Here is a 15,361-nt window from a genome sequence, read left to right on the forward strand (position 1 = left end):
CACACTGCCCGATGCGTTTTTGCAAAGCTTCGTCGGATTTTCACTATGGTCTCCATTTCGCGACCGATCTGACCTTAATAAATGAATAGCCCTCTTATTTTCACCTCACATTTTTTCCTGACAATCCTGGTTGTTGCAAGTACTATGCAGCAACTTTCAAAATTCTGGCAAGTCCCCATCTCCAGTTTCCTTAAACAGGCAAAAAAAGAGCAATTGTACTCCCAAGTTTTCGTATAATGTACTACGCTCTTAGTGCTTCAGTATCTGTTACTACAAATGTCACAGCTTTCTGAGGAGAAGAACTCCTTACCAGTTATGGAGAACCGTTGTAGATTTGTAGATGTGTGAATTTATACTTCACTGTTTTTGTTTAAATAGTAGCCACAAGTATGGCATGAGTCACTATAGTAAACCACACAGCCTCGCAGCGTGTTTTTCGGTAGCTCTCATTGTAACGTTTCACAGACAGGAAGCGTCGGCTTGAGAGAGGCTGGTAGCGGCCGTAACCTAGAGACGTCCTAGTCACACGCAATGAAACCCTGTCCCGGTGTTTGAGCCGTTAGAAAATCAGCTCACGATCCTAAAGTGTGCGGGATCGGAGCTGGCCCATTTCCAGCCATTGGTTCACTGCGTGTGACCGGTGTCGCTAAACTAACCGCTTCCTTGTACTACAATTGTTAGTCTCCTCGACGTGCTGCACTTACGAGGTATTCCCACCTATTTCACTTCCGTTCAGCTGCATGAACGCTACATGACTGCATCGCCGCCAGTTCCAAAGGCAGAAGTGACGTCATTGTTCTGTGCTCCCAGTTGGAGTTATTTTCTCATTTTAACTCCATCTTCTTACTACTATTTAATTAACGATTTAGGAATTAGTCTGTTTCGACTTCACAGCGCTCTCTGTTGAAGGTACCCCTAATTGTATTTGTGGATCACAGCAAAAACGAGTTCTAATTTCAATTTTTTTCATATTGGCATCCATTTTACTATAATCTGTTCAGTGCCTAATCACAGCTATTAAAATATTAATTTCTGCATTCTGAAGCATTGCGCTCGTCTACTTTGTTGTTTCTCTGCTTTCGCGACTACCTAAGAATATTCTAAGTTTGACTGAATAATATGAACAAATATTGCTAAGTCTCTCTCTCTATATATCACCGAAATATTACCAGCAGTTTATGATACCTAGGTGAAGCACATTTCAATCTTCCGTGAGAATTGACCCCTCTCACGTAATTCATACAAATAATATGAGACACTGGCACTAAGAAACTAGTAAATGGTTGACGAAGTCAAGAATGAAGAGTACTAATTTGAAACACAGTTTTAATTTTCCGACGTTCTTGCTGTACATTGAGAGCTATGATCCGTCGCAACACCAAACCAGACCGACAAATCCTTTGGGCTTCTACAAGAACCGGGAGATGACTTTCATTTCTGCAGTTTCAAGCAGCTAAAATCATCATCCAGAAGACGACGTCAAAGAGTACCGTACCGACAGAAGTCACTTGGAGCGCGGCGAGGCCGTACGAAGTATGCTCGCTGTCATCACACTTGTAATTCCTCTGTTTCTCGCTTGTCCCGACAACAATGGGAAGCCGCAAGGTGACATGGGAGAGCGACGCTCTTCTGGTAAGCAGTTCTGGTCACTTCACTGAATGCTCATCAGGGTGTAGCCATATTAATAACAAGGCAAAAACGTCATTTCGGCACACTCTATCCTAGTCCAGTTCCGATGAGAAGTGCAGTTTTGTAATGAAAACCTATCGTTATAGTGTTTAGCTGCTCTCCCGTTACCGTGCAGAACAAAGCCATACACGTGCGTTCACCACTCCATCTCTTCCACCGTCTGCCGCGAGGGTCGTTATTCTTATTTTTATCTGATGTTAGATTCAGTCACTACCATTCTTTCCCTGCGGAGTAGGATTGATTCTTGGACTAGCGACATAGGTCATCGCTTCACTTGTGGCGGTCATCTCATTAACTGGAAATGGGTGCAGCAGAGGCTGGGTCTGATTACCCGCAGCAGCCCGGCCAGCCACTGCACCGACATCCTGCTCTGGCCGGACACGAAACATTTTCCCGCTACCAAGAACAACACCGTGATGTGGCTGTTAGGACAGTTTGTGACATATATCATCATCTACAATAGTGAAGATAATCTCATTAGTGCCGGCCGCGGTGGTCTCGTGGTTCTAGGCGCTCAGTCCGGAACCGCGGGACTGCTACGGTCGCTGGTTCGAATCCTGCCTCGGGCATGGATGTGTGTGATGTCCTTAGGTTAGCTAGGTTTAAGTAGTTCTAAGTTCTAGGGGACTGATGACCTCAGATGTTAAGTCCCATAGTGCTCAGACCCATTTGAACCATTTGAACCAGTCTCATTAGTTTCGAGGCTTACATGAGAACGGCACGTTGGAAGATGAAACGTTACCCAAATTTCAGGAAGATGTTTGCTATGCATGTTAGACATAATTTTTGAAAAACAAGGCGTAGGGTCATTCTCGACGCCGGTAAGGACACAAATCCCATGCAAGACGATGTAGCGTACAAAATACACAATGAATAAGGGGTTACACCTGTTCCTAGGACTGCTCCCGACTTCTCAATGGTGTTATTAACTTCATTTTGACGTTTTCAAATTTATGTTTCCTGTGCATGTCCTTGTTATCCGTTTGTATGCTCCAAATGACTTTGAGTTTGGATGGTTGTGAATCAATTGACAGAACTGCCATTCTAGTTAAGACAGTCAAATATATTGTAATTCTCTTTAACATGTTTGCGTTTTGGTTCTAGGTCTCTGTCTGGACTGAAGATGCTACTGCCAGTTTAATATTTTGTTCTATTTTGTAAGCTTACAAATGGCACTATATTGAAATGTGTTCTTCAGTCTATTGTAGGATACAATTCGTGTTGCAACAGTTCCAGAACTTCATTATTTTGTTTTTGTGCTTATGTACTTATACGGTTGTTTTAATAAACAAAAAAAAGTGAAAAAGAAACATTCCACACACCCGCCGTCTGTGTAAGTTAGAACCTGGTGTAAGTAGGTACAATGCATCGACCACCTCTAATTAAATTCTTGACAGAAAAGTACAGTATAATTATTTTACTACACTGCGAAGGGAAAAATTGCAGCATGTACGATCCAGCTAATTATCCAACGCTGGTAGACGCAGTATCCAATAGAAACGGCGTTCATTAATTGCAATACGACAAGGAAAAATCAGCCAGCGATTTACTACGCATGTGGACTAAGAAAATGAAGTATACAATCTTTAATAACTGTTTTCAACTGTTGGTTCGCAGAGGAAGCTGCTGAATTCTGCCCTCCTCCCATCCTTCATCATTTCATAACTTTTGTATCACAAAAATACGAATTCTATCCATATGCGTATCTATCAGTCGTATCAAGGGATAGCGGATATAAATCCAAGCAAAAGTTCTGAACTCTACGATAAATCTTGAACGAAACTGCCACCTGTAAGTTCACCAACACGAGTGAAATCAATCCCTCAATCCCTTATTAACATCAACTTTAAAAAAATCTTTTACATAGGCCGTCTCTGCGTTTGTAATTGAACTCAGTTTTCTCAGGGGTTTTTTCTGGGATATCACATGTTTCTCTGGAAATAGTATGAATGAGAGACAACCACGTTACTCAACTTGTGCCTTGAAATACTGGGGTAAGGTCAGCTGTCAGTTATACTTGGCAGATAAAGACAGGATTTGTTGCACCTTTAACGATCGTGAATTTTAATAACCTGTCGTCCACCTTGGAATATAACTGGTAGACTTTCGTACTGCAGTAGCGTTCTATGCTTATTCGTTTCTCTCCGCTACTAAATATTTGGAAATGAATTTAAAGTCGCTGCTTCCAACTTTGTGCGACGTCTAACCAAAGTTAAGCGCCTTCACCACTACTGATGTCGCCATTTAAGTAAAACACTGTCACATCATTGTTATCCCCCTGAAGGCCAAATTTGATAAATTTAGTTTGGCAGTCGAACATTGGATATTGTTGCTGAAGAGAATCCCATAATAATTCACTTATAACAGCAACGACTGCGATAAAACTCGTTACCTACTCGCGTGAGCTTTAATATTAGTTGCCACTTCAATTTCTTTCAGCTGAATACGGTTTCACAACCAAGAACGAAGTGCTCGGATTAAAAACAGTGTTAGACAGGAATGCATTCTTTCGCCCTACTGTTCAGTCTTTACATTGAACGAGCAATGACGGAAACAAATGAAAGGTTCAGAAGTGTGATTAAAATTCAGAGTGAAAGGATCTCAGTGATAAGATTCGCTAATTACACTGTTCTCCTCGCTGAAAGTGAATAATTACAGGACTTGTTGAGTGGAATGAACAGTGTAATGAGTTCAGAAGAAAAACGAAGAAAAACGAAAGTAATGATCAGCAGCAGAATGAGATAAGCGATGAACTTAACATCATAATGATGTCAAAGTAGATGAAGTGAATGAATTCTGCTACGATGCAAGCGGAGTTATATGTGACAGACGAAGCAAGCAGAACATTAAGAGCACAGTAGTGCAGATAAAGAGGGCATTCCTGGCTAAAGAAGTCTACCTGTATCAAACATCAGCCTTAATTTGACGATTAAATTTCTAAGTATGTACATTTGGAGAATAGCGTTGCATCGAAATTAATCACAGGCTGCGGCAAAACCAAAAAATGAAGAGAATCGAAGCGTTCGAACTGTGGTGCTGTAGAAGGATGTTGAAAAGTAGATGGGCTGATAAGAAATGAGGAGGTTCACCGGAGAACCGGCGAGGAAAGGAAGTATGGAGCACACTGACAAAAAGGGACAAGATGATTGGACATACCGTACGTTAAGACATCAGCGAATAGCTTCCAGGGCACTAGAGGGTAACATCTTACAAATAACTGAAGACGGTGGAAGACATGTGTTGATGTAGATGTAGGCATAGGAGAGGAAGTTGTGGTGGGCTGCATGAAATCAGTCTGAATACTGTTGAAAAAATACAATACTACGACGACGGTGCTGTAAGCATTGAAAGAATATATAATCTGGGTTGAAGGTCATATTCAGTAAACAATTTCGCCTCTGACCTGATTACAGTTTTCTGTCCGTATCGAATGCTATGTCAATTCCTATATGAAGCGGGAGCTGTCTTTTTGCATCTGTATTTCGCAGGTTATAATTTGTGACTCTGTATTTCTTGTTCCTTTCTCTTGCTTTTCTTATAACTATCCACGTATACGTATTTTCACATTCCAAGGTAGAGGCTAATTGTCTTCGCTGCGGTTTCTTGTTATGATCAGTTATGTAACGGGCAGTCAAATGAAAATTAACAGATGGAAAAAAGTAAGTAAACTGTTTATTATTTCAAAAGTAATCGCCATAATTGTTAATACATTTATCAGACTGTGAGACAAGATGGTGATTCCCTACATCGACAAATGTTTGCGGTTGCCTATGGATCCATGATTGTGATGAGTCGTGCAACTCTTCATCCGAAGCATATCGACGGCTACGATTGTCTCCCTTAAAGTCTGCAAAAATATGGAAATTGCGTGGGGAGATTTTGGGACTGTACGGAGGATGGTAAGAGTTTCCCAGCGAAACGACTGCTACACAGTCGAAACAAACTTGGCAATAGCGGGCGGGCATTGTCCTGCAACAGGACGACGCCTTCCGTCAATCCTACTGCTGGTCGACTTTCTGGAACATGGCGCCGTAAGTAATGGACAGCGGTACGTGGACATTTTGCAAAATTTGAAACCCTCCATCAAGTCCAAATGCCAGGAATGTTCTGATAGCTTTATCTAACAAATGTTTAAACTCAGTTTTGCTTCCTTTTTCGTCTGTATACACTGGTGTACCAAACTTAAAGATAGCAGTAACTTCCGCATGATGTGTCAGTGCCACGTAACAATTAAACTTGGGCCGTACAGAGAAGGGACGGCTGCAGTACAGTACATCTATCTACATCTACATCCATACTCCGCAAGCCACCTGACGGTGTGTGGCGGAGGGTACCCTGAGTACCTCTATCGGTTCTCCCTTCTATTCCAGTCTCGTATTGTTCGTGGAAAGGAGGATTGTCGGTATGCTTCTGTGTGGGCTCTAATCTCTCTGATTTTATCCTCATGGTCTCTTCGCGAGATATACGTAGGAGGGAGCAATATACTGCTTGACTCTTCGTTGAATGTATGTTCTCGAAACTTTAACAAAAGCCCGTACCGAGCTACTGAGCGTCTCTCCTGCAGAGTCTTCCACTGGAGTTTATCTATCATCTCCGTAACGCTTTCGCGATTACTAAACGATCCTATAACGAAGCGCGCTGCTCTCCGTTGGATCTTCTCTATCTCTTCTACCAACCCAATCTGGTACGCATCCCACACTGCTGAGCAGTATTCAAGCAGTGGGCGGACAAGCGTACTGTAACATACTTCCTTTGTTTTCGGATTGCATTTCCTTAGGACTCTTCCAGTGCATCTCAGTCTGGCATCTGCTTTACCGACGACCAACTTTATATGATCATTCCATTTTAAATCACTCCTAATGCGTACTCCCAGATAATTTATGGAATTAACTGCTTCCAGTTGCTGACCTGCTATTTTGTAGCTAAATGATAAGGGATCTATCTTTCTATGTATTCGCAGCACATTACCCTTGTCTACATTGAGATTTAATTGCCATTCCCTGCACCTGTCAATTCGCTGCAGATCCTCCTGCATTTCAGTACAATTTTCCATTGTTACAACCTCTCGATACACCACAGCATCATCTCCAAAAAGCCTCAGTGAACTTCCGATGTCATCCACAAGGTCATTTATGTATATTCTGAATAGCAACGGTCCTATGACACTCCCCTGCGGCACACCTGAAATCACTCTTATTTCGGAAGACTTCTCTCCACTGAGAATGACATGCTGCGTTCTGTTATCTAGGAACTCTTCAATCCAATCACACAATTGGTCTGATAGTCCATATGCTCTTAGTTTGTTCATTAAACGACTGAGGGGAACTGTATCGAACACCTTGCGGAAGTCAAGAAACACGGCATCTACCTGTGAACCCGTGTCTATGGCCCTCTGAGTCTCGTGGACGAATAGCGCGAGCTGGGTTTCACACGATCGTCTTTTTCGAAACCCATACTGATTCCTACAGAGTAGATTTCTAGTCTCCAGAAAAGTCATTGTACTCGAACATAATACGTGTTCCAAAATTCTACAACTGATCGACGTTAGAGATATAGGTCTAAGTTCTGCACATCTGTTCGACTTCCCTTCTTGAAAACGGGGATGACCTGGGCCCTTTTCCAATCCTTTGGAACGCTACGCTCTTCTAGAGACCTACGGTACACCGCTGCAAGAAGGGGGGCAAGTTCGTTAGCATACTCTATGTAAAATCGAACTGGTATCCCATCGGGTTCAGCGGCCTTTCCTGTAAGGTAACTGGAAGAAACGGGTAATGAAATAAACAGAAGCAACACTTTTATGCAAAGACACTAATCACGCTGAAGTCACCGCGATTTATGATGGTCCCCTGGACATTATTCATTTTTTTTCCTGAACATTTCTGTGTTTTCTTCTATTATCTCTTCACTCGTCCATCACATACCTATTTTTGTCTGCCTCGCTTATAGTTATTACACTCTGTAATGCCCGTTCTAACTCAACTGAATTACGTAATGTGATATTTATTATCGTAGTATTTACAGTATCATACAATACTGAACGGACATTATGATCCCTGAACAGAGACCCACTAATTCAAATTTAGGTGCTAGAAAGTCTTTTCTGAAAGTGCTTTGTTGGAATATAGCTTTACGTGGTAGCGAAATGTGAACCGTAAACAGTACAGACGAAATTAGAATTCAAGCATTTAAAATGTGTTCTGTTAAGAATGCTTAAGATAAGATAGTTAAATCGGATAACTAATGAAAAAGTAGCGCATGTAATTGAGGAGAAAAGTAATTTATGATACGACTTGAGTAAAGGAACGTGTAAGTTAATAGACACACACTTCCACATCAAGGAATAGTTAATTTGGTAGTGGATGAAAGTGTGAAGCATAAAAACTTAAGAGGGAGACCAAAGTTTAAATACGGTAAGCCGGTTTAAAATAGACGTATGTTGCAAGAGTCATGCAGAGATGGTCGTCACAAGATAGCCTAGTGTGGAGAGCTGCATCAAACCAGTCTTCGGACTCAAGGCCAGAAACAGCAAAAAATTTGTACGAGAAAATCTGAAGACGATGCAGTAAATTCACATGGCGTCTGTCAGTGTTTCATTACACACTGACTCTACCAAGTCATTTAATGTGACCAGCTTCTCACTACCGAATGAGATACCAGCTCTGAAGTGACATTAACAACCAGCACCCAGCGTTCCTGAACTACAATTACCAAGAACACCCACATGTGTAGTTTGTACAAACTGTATTTGCACACAGAGTTTTATGGTCGCCAAAACATTTAACGATTCGTACATAAAGGCTAAACACATGGAAACTATTTTACAACGGTAATTTAGAATCTGTGGTTTTACATGCAATATTTCTTATTGCGGGAACAGGTTGCAGGAAAATCACAAGAGTCAGTGCCACGCTACACCAAATATTTCAGACGACAGTGCCGATATTGCCACTTAGAGCATCAAGAAAAATAGTGTAAAGTTGTCTCCTACACTAGCCATGAAAATGCAGCTGGTTTTGACAAGTCTGTCTTTTCACCTGTGAATGACGTTGTGTACCATTTAGACAGCTAAGGTCTGGTCACAGTCAGACACGGCTAAAGCAGGTGGTAGGTTTTAAAGTTCGTTGAAAGTCAACCGGACCGCGAGGAGTTAGCCGAGCGGTCTGAGGCGCTGCAGTCATGGATTGTGGCGGCTGGTCCCGGCGGAGGTTCGAGTCCTCCATCGGGCATGGGTGTGTGTGTTTGTCCTTAGGATAATTTAGGTTAAGTAGTGTGTAAGCTTAGGGACTGATGATCTAAGCAGTTAAGTCCCATAAGATTTCACACACATTTGAACATTTTTGAAAGTCAACCGGAAAATTACACAAGCAGCTGGTATGTAAATGATTAGAGTTGTAATCCTATGAGACAGGTAGAACGCTCAGAACAATGCATTGGCGTCGTTCGCGTTTAGTGTTGTTAAAGGCTAAAAAAGTACTCCGTCTGCAGGCCACAAGTGGCCCATCGGGACCATCAAACCGCCGTGTCATCCTCAGATGAGGATGCGGATAGGAGGGGCGTGTGGTCAGCGCACCGCTCTCCTGGTCATTATGATGGTTTTCTTTGACCGGAGCCGCTGCTATTCGGTCGAGTAGCTCCTCAATTGGCATCACGAGGCTGAGTGCACCCCGAAAAATGGCAACAGCGCATGGCGGCCTGGATGGTCACCCATCCAAGTGCCGACCACGCCCGACAGCGCTTAACTTCGATGATCTCACGGGAACCGGTGTATCCACTGCGGCAAGGCCGTTGCCTGTTACAAGGCTAGGTGGGAAATATAAAGAGCGAGAATAGCCTCAGATGTTGAATGATTGTTGTGAAAGACACGGAGATGCTGCGTATTCATGTCGGACTGCGCTATCAGCAACCGGCATGGTTTGGAAGGCTCCTCATTGTGTGCTTCCATATGGCCGCCTGATCTAATCCTGCGTATCCAGATTTATAGGGTTTTAGGAATGACAGCGGCCCTAAGTTAGACAGCATGGGAACGTGAGGGCAGGCATACCTGTTGACAGGTTGTGGTTGGCTCCATCTGGTCACCACAGTAGAGGATCACCGTGTTGTGCACCAAGCACATCGGCACTGCTTCAGATTTGTGTCTGCTATCCGAAAACTTTTTCTAATATAGAACACTCATTTGCGATCGCGCCCCAGGGATAAATCCAGCAGGAAATATCCACAACATTGCTCATATGTCATAAACTACTTGAGATATCGAAATGAGATTTTGGCAAAGAGAAGAATATTTTGCCTTACGATTATTGTGCGAAATTTTGATTATCTATCCTGTTATTCCACTAACTACAGAGTTCTTCGATGAAAGAATGTAATTTTAAGGGCCATCGATAGTTGGTGCAACGAGAAATGCTGTGGGTTTTGGAACAACATAAGTGATGACATCACACATTTACTTTTGTACCGAGGATGTGCTTTTTTGTAAGTTATTGGCCTTCCTTTTCCTCAGTTCCTCACTTAATAAAGCAGCGTTTCAGAATTCTCTCGCTATTGCCTCTGTACGACATGTTCGATTCCCGGCGGGGTCAGGGATTTTCTCTACCTCGTGATGACTGGGTGTTGTGTGCTGTCCTTAGGTTAGTTAGGTTTAAGTAGTTCTAAGTTCTAGGGGACTGATGACCATAGATGTTAAGTCCCATAGTGCTCAGAGCCATTTTTTTTTTTGTACGACATGTTAGTGAGGTGACACTGTGTAAACTCCACTGTTTTTTGGCAAAAGAAGCAAATTTTAACATTTCAACAAGAGAAATGTAGATTTTACTCAAAATTCGTCACTCATGACGCTTCGCTGAAAGTTAGAAACCAGGCGAAAATAAATCGTTACTTTTGTGGAATTCGTTTTAGATACTAACCGAAGGAGACGTAGCAGAGGATCGTTTTGAATAATCACCTTGGAAGTGTAGGCATGGAGGGACTCCACTTAATGTTTACGAAAAATGTGAGTGTAGCCTTCAGTTTAGAACGGCACTTCCTCTCCAGCGCTTCACATTTCCCCTATTCGCAACCCCCACCGCTACTGGTCTCTCTATACCTGCCCGGTCGACAGAGCATCTGCTGAGCACATTATTCTGTGCACGCTCTTAAAAGGGTTTAAATTTTTTTCAATGGTTTACATATTTTGTAGTTAATAACCTGCTACTCAACTGAGACACTAAATATATTATAAGTTCATGCTATGGCTGATAGGGTATAAAAATGTGTGACAGTTATAAAGCTACCAGCACAAAACAGCTGGTTAGCGTCATGTAAAGAATGTGTAAAGCTGTATAAATATTTCTTTCCAAACCATTGTTCTCTGTCTAATTTTTGCCACAGCATAAACAAACTATTTTATGCCTCTGTTCTTAACTACAAATATATACTAACGAAAACAATTTGACACCAAATCGTAATAATTTTCAGGCTCAACAATAAAAAAACATTTAAAAACAGCACAAAAAGTGCTGAAATATGTTTGGGTAAAGAAAATCTAAACAAACGGTGCCTTGCATAAGGCAGGCTATCTCACAAGTTATCATAATACCCCTGCATCAGCAAAAGGCGATAACAGACCGAAACCGGTAATATTTGTATGCTACTGTATGTTTGTGACAATAAAAATTACGAATTAAAATAATCGTTGTGTTACTTTCTCTATAAGAGAATATGACAGCATTTACTGAATTTACGAAACTCTTAAATCTAAGCAGCTCCCTTAGATTATTTGCAGATGACACTGTAATTTATTGTCTAGTAAAATCATCAGACGATCAATTCCAATTCCAAAATGATCTAGAGAGAATTTCTGTATGGTGCGAAAAGTGGCAGTTAGCACTAAACAAAGAAACGTCCGAGGTCATCCACATTGGTACTAAAAGAAATCCGATAAATTTTGGGTATACGATAAATCGCACAAATCTAAGGGCTGTCAATTCGACTAAATACCTAGGAATTACAATTACGAGCAACTTCAATTGGAAGGACCACGTAGATAATATTGTGGGGAAGGCGAAACAAAGACTGCGCTTTGTTGGCAGAACACTTAGAAGATGCGACAAACCCACTAAAGAGAGAGCCTATATTACACTTGTCCGTCCTCTGCTGGAATATTGCTGCGCGGTATGGGATCCATACCTGGTGAGATTGACGGAGGACATAAAAAAATGCAAATAAGGGCAGCTCGTTTCGTGATATTGCGCAACAGGGGTGAGAGTGTCACTGATATGATACGCGAGTTCGGGCGGCAGTCACTGAAACAAAGGCGGTTTTCTTTGCGACGAGATCTATTTACGAAATTTCAATCACCACCTTTCTCTTTCGAATGCATGAATATTTTGTGGACACTCACCTACGTAGGGAGAAATGATCATTATAATAAAATAAGAGAAATCAGAGCTCGAACGGAAAGATTTAGGTGTTCCTTTTTCCCAAGCGCCATTCGAGAGTGGAATGGTAGAGAAGTAGTCTGAAAATGATTCGATGAACGTTCTGCCAGGCACTTAAGTGTGAATTGCAGAGTAACGATGTAGATGTAGATGTACAGGACCATTATTCGTCGCAGTACAGAATTTAGTTTATCACAGTATGTACAAGTTCAAATATCCAATTAATTTTCGCCTGTGGATTGCCTTGAGAACAATGTGAATTCCAAGATACTCACCCACGTGCAGGCGTCAGAAAAAGGGTTCTTAGAGATTCTGCAACATATCACCCGTGCCTCACATACTCCAACTGCGGCCCGTAGTCTCGACGTTCGTTGATAACCCACAACGTGGTTATTGACGAGAAGCTGCCAAGATAAGAAGGGAAACAAGGGAAGTAACCCTGACTGCCGTACATAAGGGTTGGATATTTTTAGGGTTCTGTACTTCAGTCGGTAAAACGGAACCCTTACTGGGTCACTTTGTTTTCCGCTTGTCTGCCCGTCCTTGTGTTAAGACCCTTTTTTTCTCAGTTACACGTTGAGGTATGAGGTTGAAATTTATATCAGTTACTGAGGTCTACAGTCCCTTGGCGGTATAAAAAACTTAAGCCTGCAGGTCAATTCAGTCAAAAGTTACCGCCATTTATATCACATATTTTGATACTCGTAAATTCACTGACGAGAATCCTTGTATGAAATATTTACCTATATAACTAAGTTTGTACGGAACCTTTACAGCGCGACTCCTACTGGCACTTGTCCGGTTTTTTATGTTTTATACAAGTTTTGCACTCTGATACTTGTCGCTATAACGCATGACAAGTAATTGCACATATTTAGAACTGTAATTCTCAACCGGGAAACTCGCGGAAGATCTTGTCCTCTGTTATGTGATTCCTTAAAAGGCAACCACAGAAAAAAAGGGCGCTGCAGTTATAGCAACATCGATCTCCACAAATGAAACAAAACACCCGGGGCGCCTGCGCCACTCGTAGCCGATTAGACGTCTGGTCGAAAGAAAGGAACGTTAATTAACTCACGAAACAAGTTTCGAATCGTACCCGGTAGACGTGCAGTAGGAGACGAGATACCATCGATTGTCTTTGCGTAAGCAAACAATACCTAATAGCGAACACTGCCTGCTGCAGCCTAACATTACGAGTACTTAACTGCAATAACATATCCACTGCGCCCTTCTCAGGTACTACGCGGTACTGGAGTTTGTTTTGCTAACGACTCCCATTATACACAAAGTCCGTCACGGCGCTTCAGGTCCCGAGGCACACGTTGGCTTCGAGGAAAATGGAAAAGGAAAACGAAGTAAATTGTACGTGACAGGAAGATAAAGCTACGTTAGTAGAGGACTCTTGCTCACATAGAGGATTATCCGTGACACGTGACGTTCATTACGCAACAACAAATATGCGTGCCTTGTCGACGAGTGAAAACACTGGATGCGATAGACGAATCTCACGAATTGCTCACCTTCCATTCCTTGGTCGCTCAGATCACTAACCGCACACTGCTTTTGATGCTATTATTTTTGTTCGCTGTACAAAAGTAATACTACATCCGATTATCTGGTCTAGAACATATTCTAAATCACGCTTTGAACCTGGAATTTTCTGAATGATAAGATTCTCCCGTGCTGGCTGTCACTGATTAGATTAAGATATCATTTAATTTTCCAGTCACCGCCACTGCTCATTTCGGCTGTGTAACTACACACCTCAACAAAAGTTTGGAATATCTTACAGTTTACTACAATAACTTCTTATAGCTCACGAATTTACTTTTGTACAAAACCTTATTAACAAAATAAACATAGATCCTTCTGGAAACAAGAACGATTTTGGTTAGTTACAATACAAAATTACAAAACAAAACAGGCTCTCTCTTTCTTGTACTCCGTCTTCAGGCCACGAGTGGCCTACCGGGACCATCCGATCGCCGTGTCATCGTCAGCGGAGAATGTGGGTAGGAGGGGCGTGGGGTCAGCACACCGCTCTCCCGGTCGTCATGATGGTATTCTTGACCGAAGCCGCTACTATTCGGTCGAGTAGCTCCTCAACTGGCATCACGAGGCTGTGTGCACCCCCAAAAATGGCAACAGCGCATGGCGGCTGGATGGTCACCCATCCAAGTGCCGGCCACGCCCAACAGCGTATAACTTCGGTGATCTCACGGGAACCGGTGTATCCACTGCGGCATCTCTCTTACTTGTACGTCTTGAAAATAAAAAGAGTGAAAATCTTTATCTCATGACGATGAGCATCAGTCTCTAGCAGGGAGTACGTCCTCCTCACACACGGGTAGGTTTTTCCACCCTGCGAGACATGCTCTGCATGAGACCATCAAGTTTATCTTGCGGTAATAGGTCCCACTCCTCAATGGCAGCTTCACTGAGCTCCTGACGATTGTCGGGTGGATTCGGACGTTATGCAATGGCCAACTTCAACAGGTCCTATGTATGCTCCATTACATTCACGACTGGCGACTGTGCTGGCTAATGCATTCGGTTGATGTTGCATCTTTGAAGATACCGAGACACTGCTAGAGTACGGTGCAGTCTAGTATTGTCATCGACTAGGATGAAGTTGTCACCGACTTCACGTCTGTAGGACCTCTTGGTGATATCGGAGGTCAGTTAAATTGTCGTAGACGGGAATTAGAGGGATCCACTGTCTCGTCATTATTGCCATCCAGAACGTTACACTTCCACCTGCAAACGGATCGACTTCCTTAACGTATAGGCGTTCCTCCTGTCGAATAGCCTTTCTCCATACCCTAACACTTCTAGTGTCCGGTCGCAAACCGAACCCGGTCTCGTCAGCAGACATGACATTACTCCATTCTGCAATGGTCCAATGTTGATGTGCAAGATCCCAGGTCCTTCGATCGAGTCGGTTCCGTTGGTTCAGTGCAAAACTACTCACTGTCTTCTGGAATGAAGACCACCCCGATACCATCTACTACGCACTGTTTGGTCTGTAATACGAATCCCTGTTGCCAGGGAGATGTCATTTCCAATATTTCTGAAAGTTGATGTTTAGGGTCCGCCGATAGCTGCATTGTTGTTGTCATACGAGGACTACCACAGCGAGGTCTGTTGTTCACATTTTCCGTCTCTGTGTACTTTCTCCACACCTTAGACACACCACTTCGAGTGGCATATAACCATCCGCAATATTATGCTATGTATGACGTTCTAAAAGTAAA

At 42.6% G+C, this 15,361-nt stretch overlaps 1 pseudogene; it reads right to left on the reverse strand.

Moving 5' to 3' along the window:
- Nucleotides 1-9,361: 9,361 nt before the first annotated feature.
- Nucleotides 9,362-9,479, reverse strand: LOC124799620 (annotated as a pseudogene).
- Nucleotides 9,480-15,361: the final 5,882 nt, after the last annotated feature.

Source organism: Schistocerca piceifrons, chromosome 5 (genome assembly GCF_021461385.2).
Source record: "Schistocerca piceifrons isolate TAMUIC-IGC-003096 chromosome 5, iqSchPice1.1, whole genome shotgun sequence".
Classification (NCBI taxonomy): Eukaryota; Metazoa; Arthropoda; class Insecta; order Orthoptera; family Acrididae; genus Schistocerca; species Schistocerca piceifrons.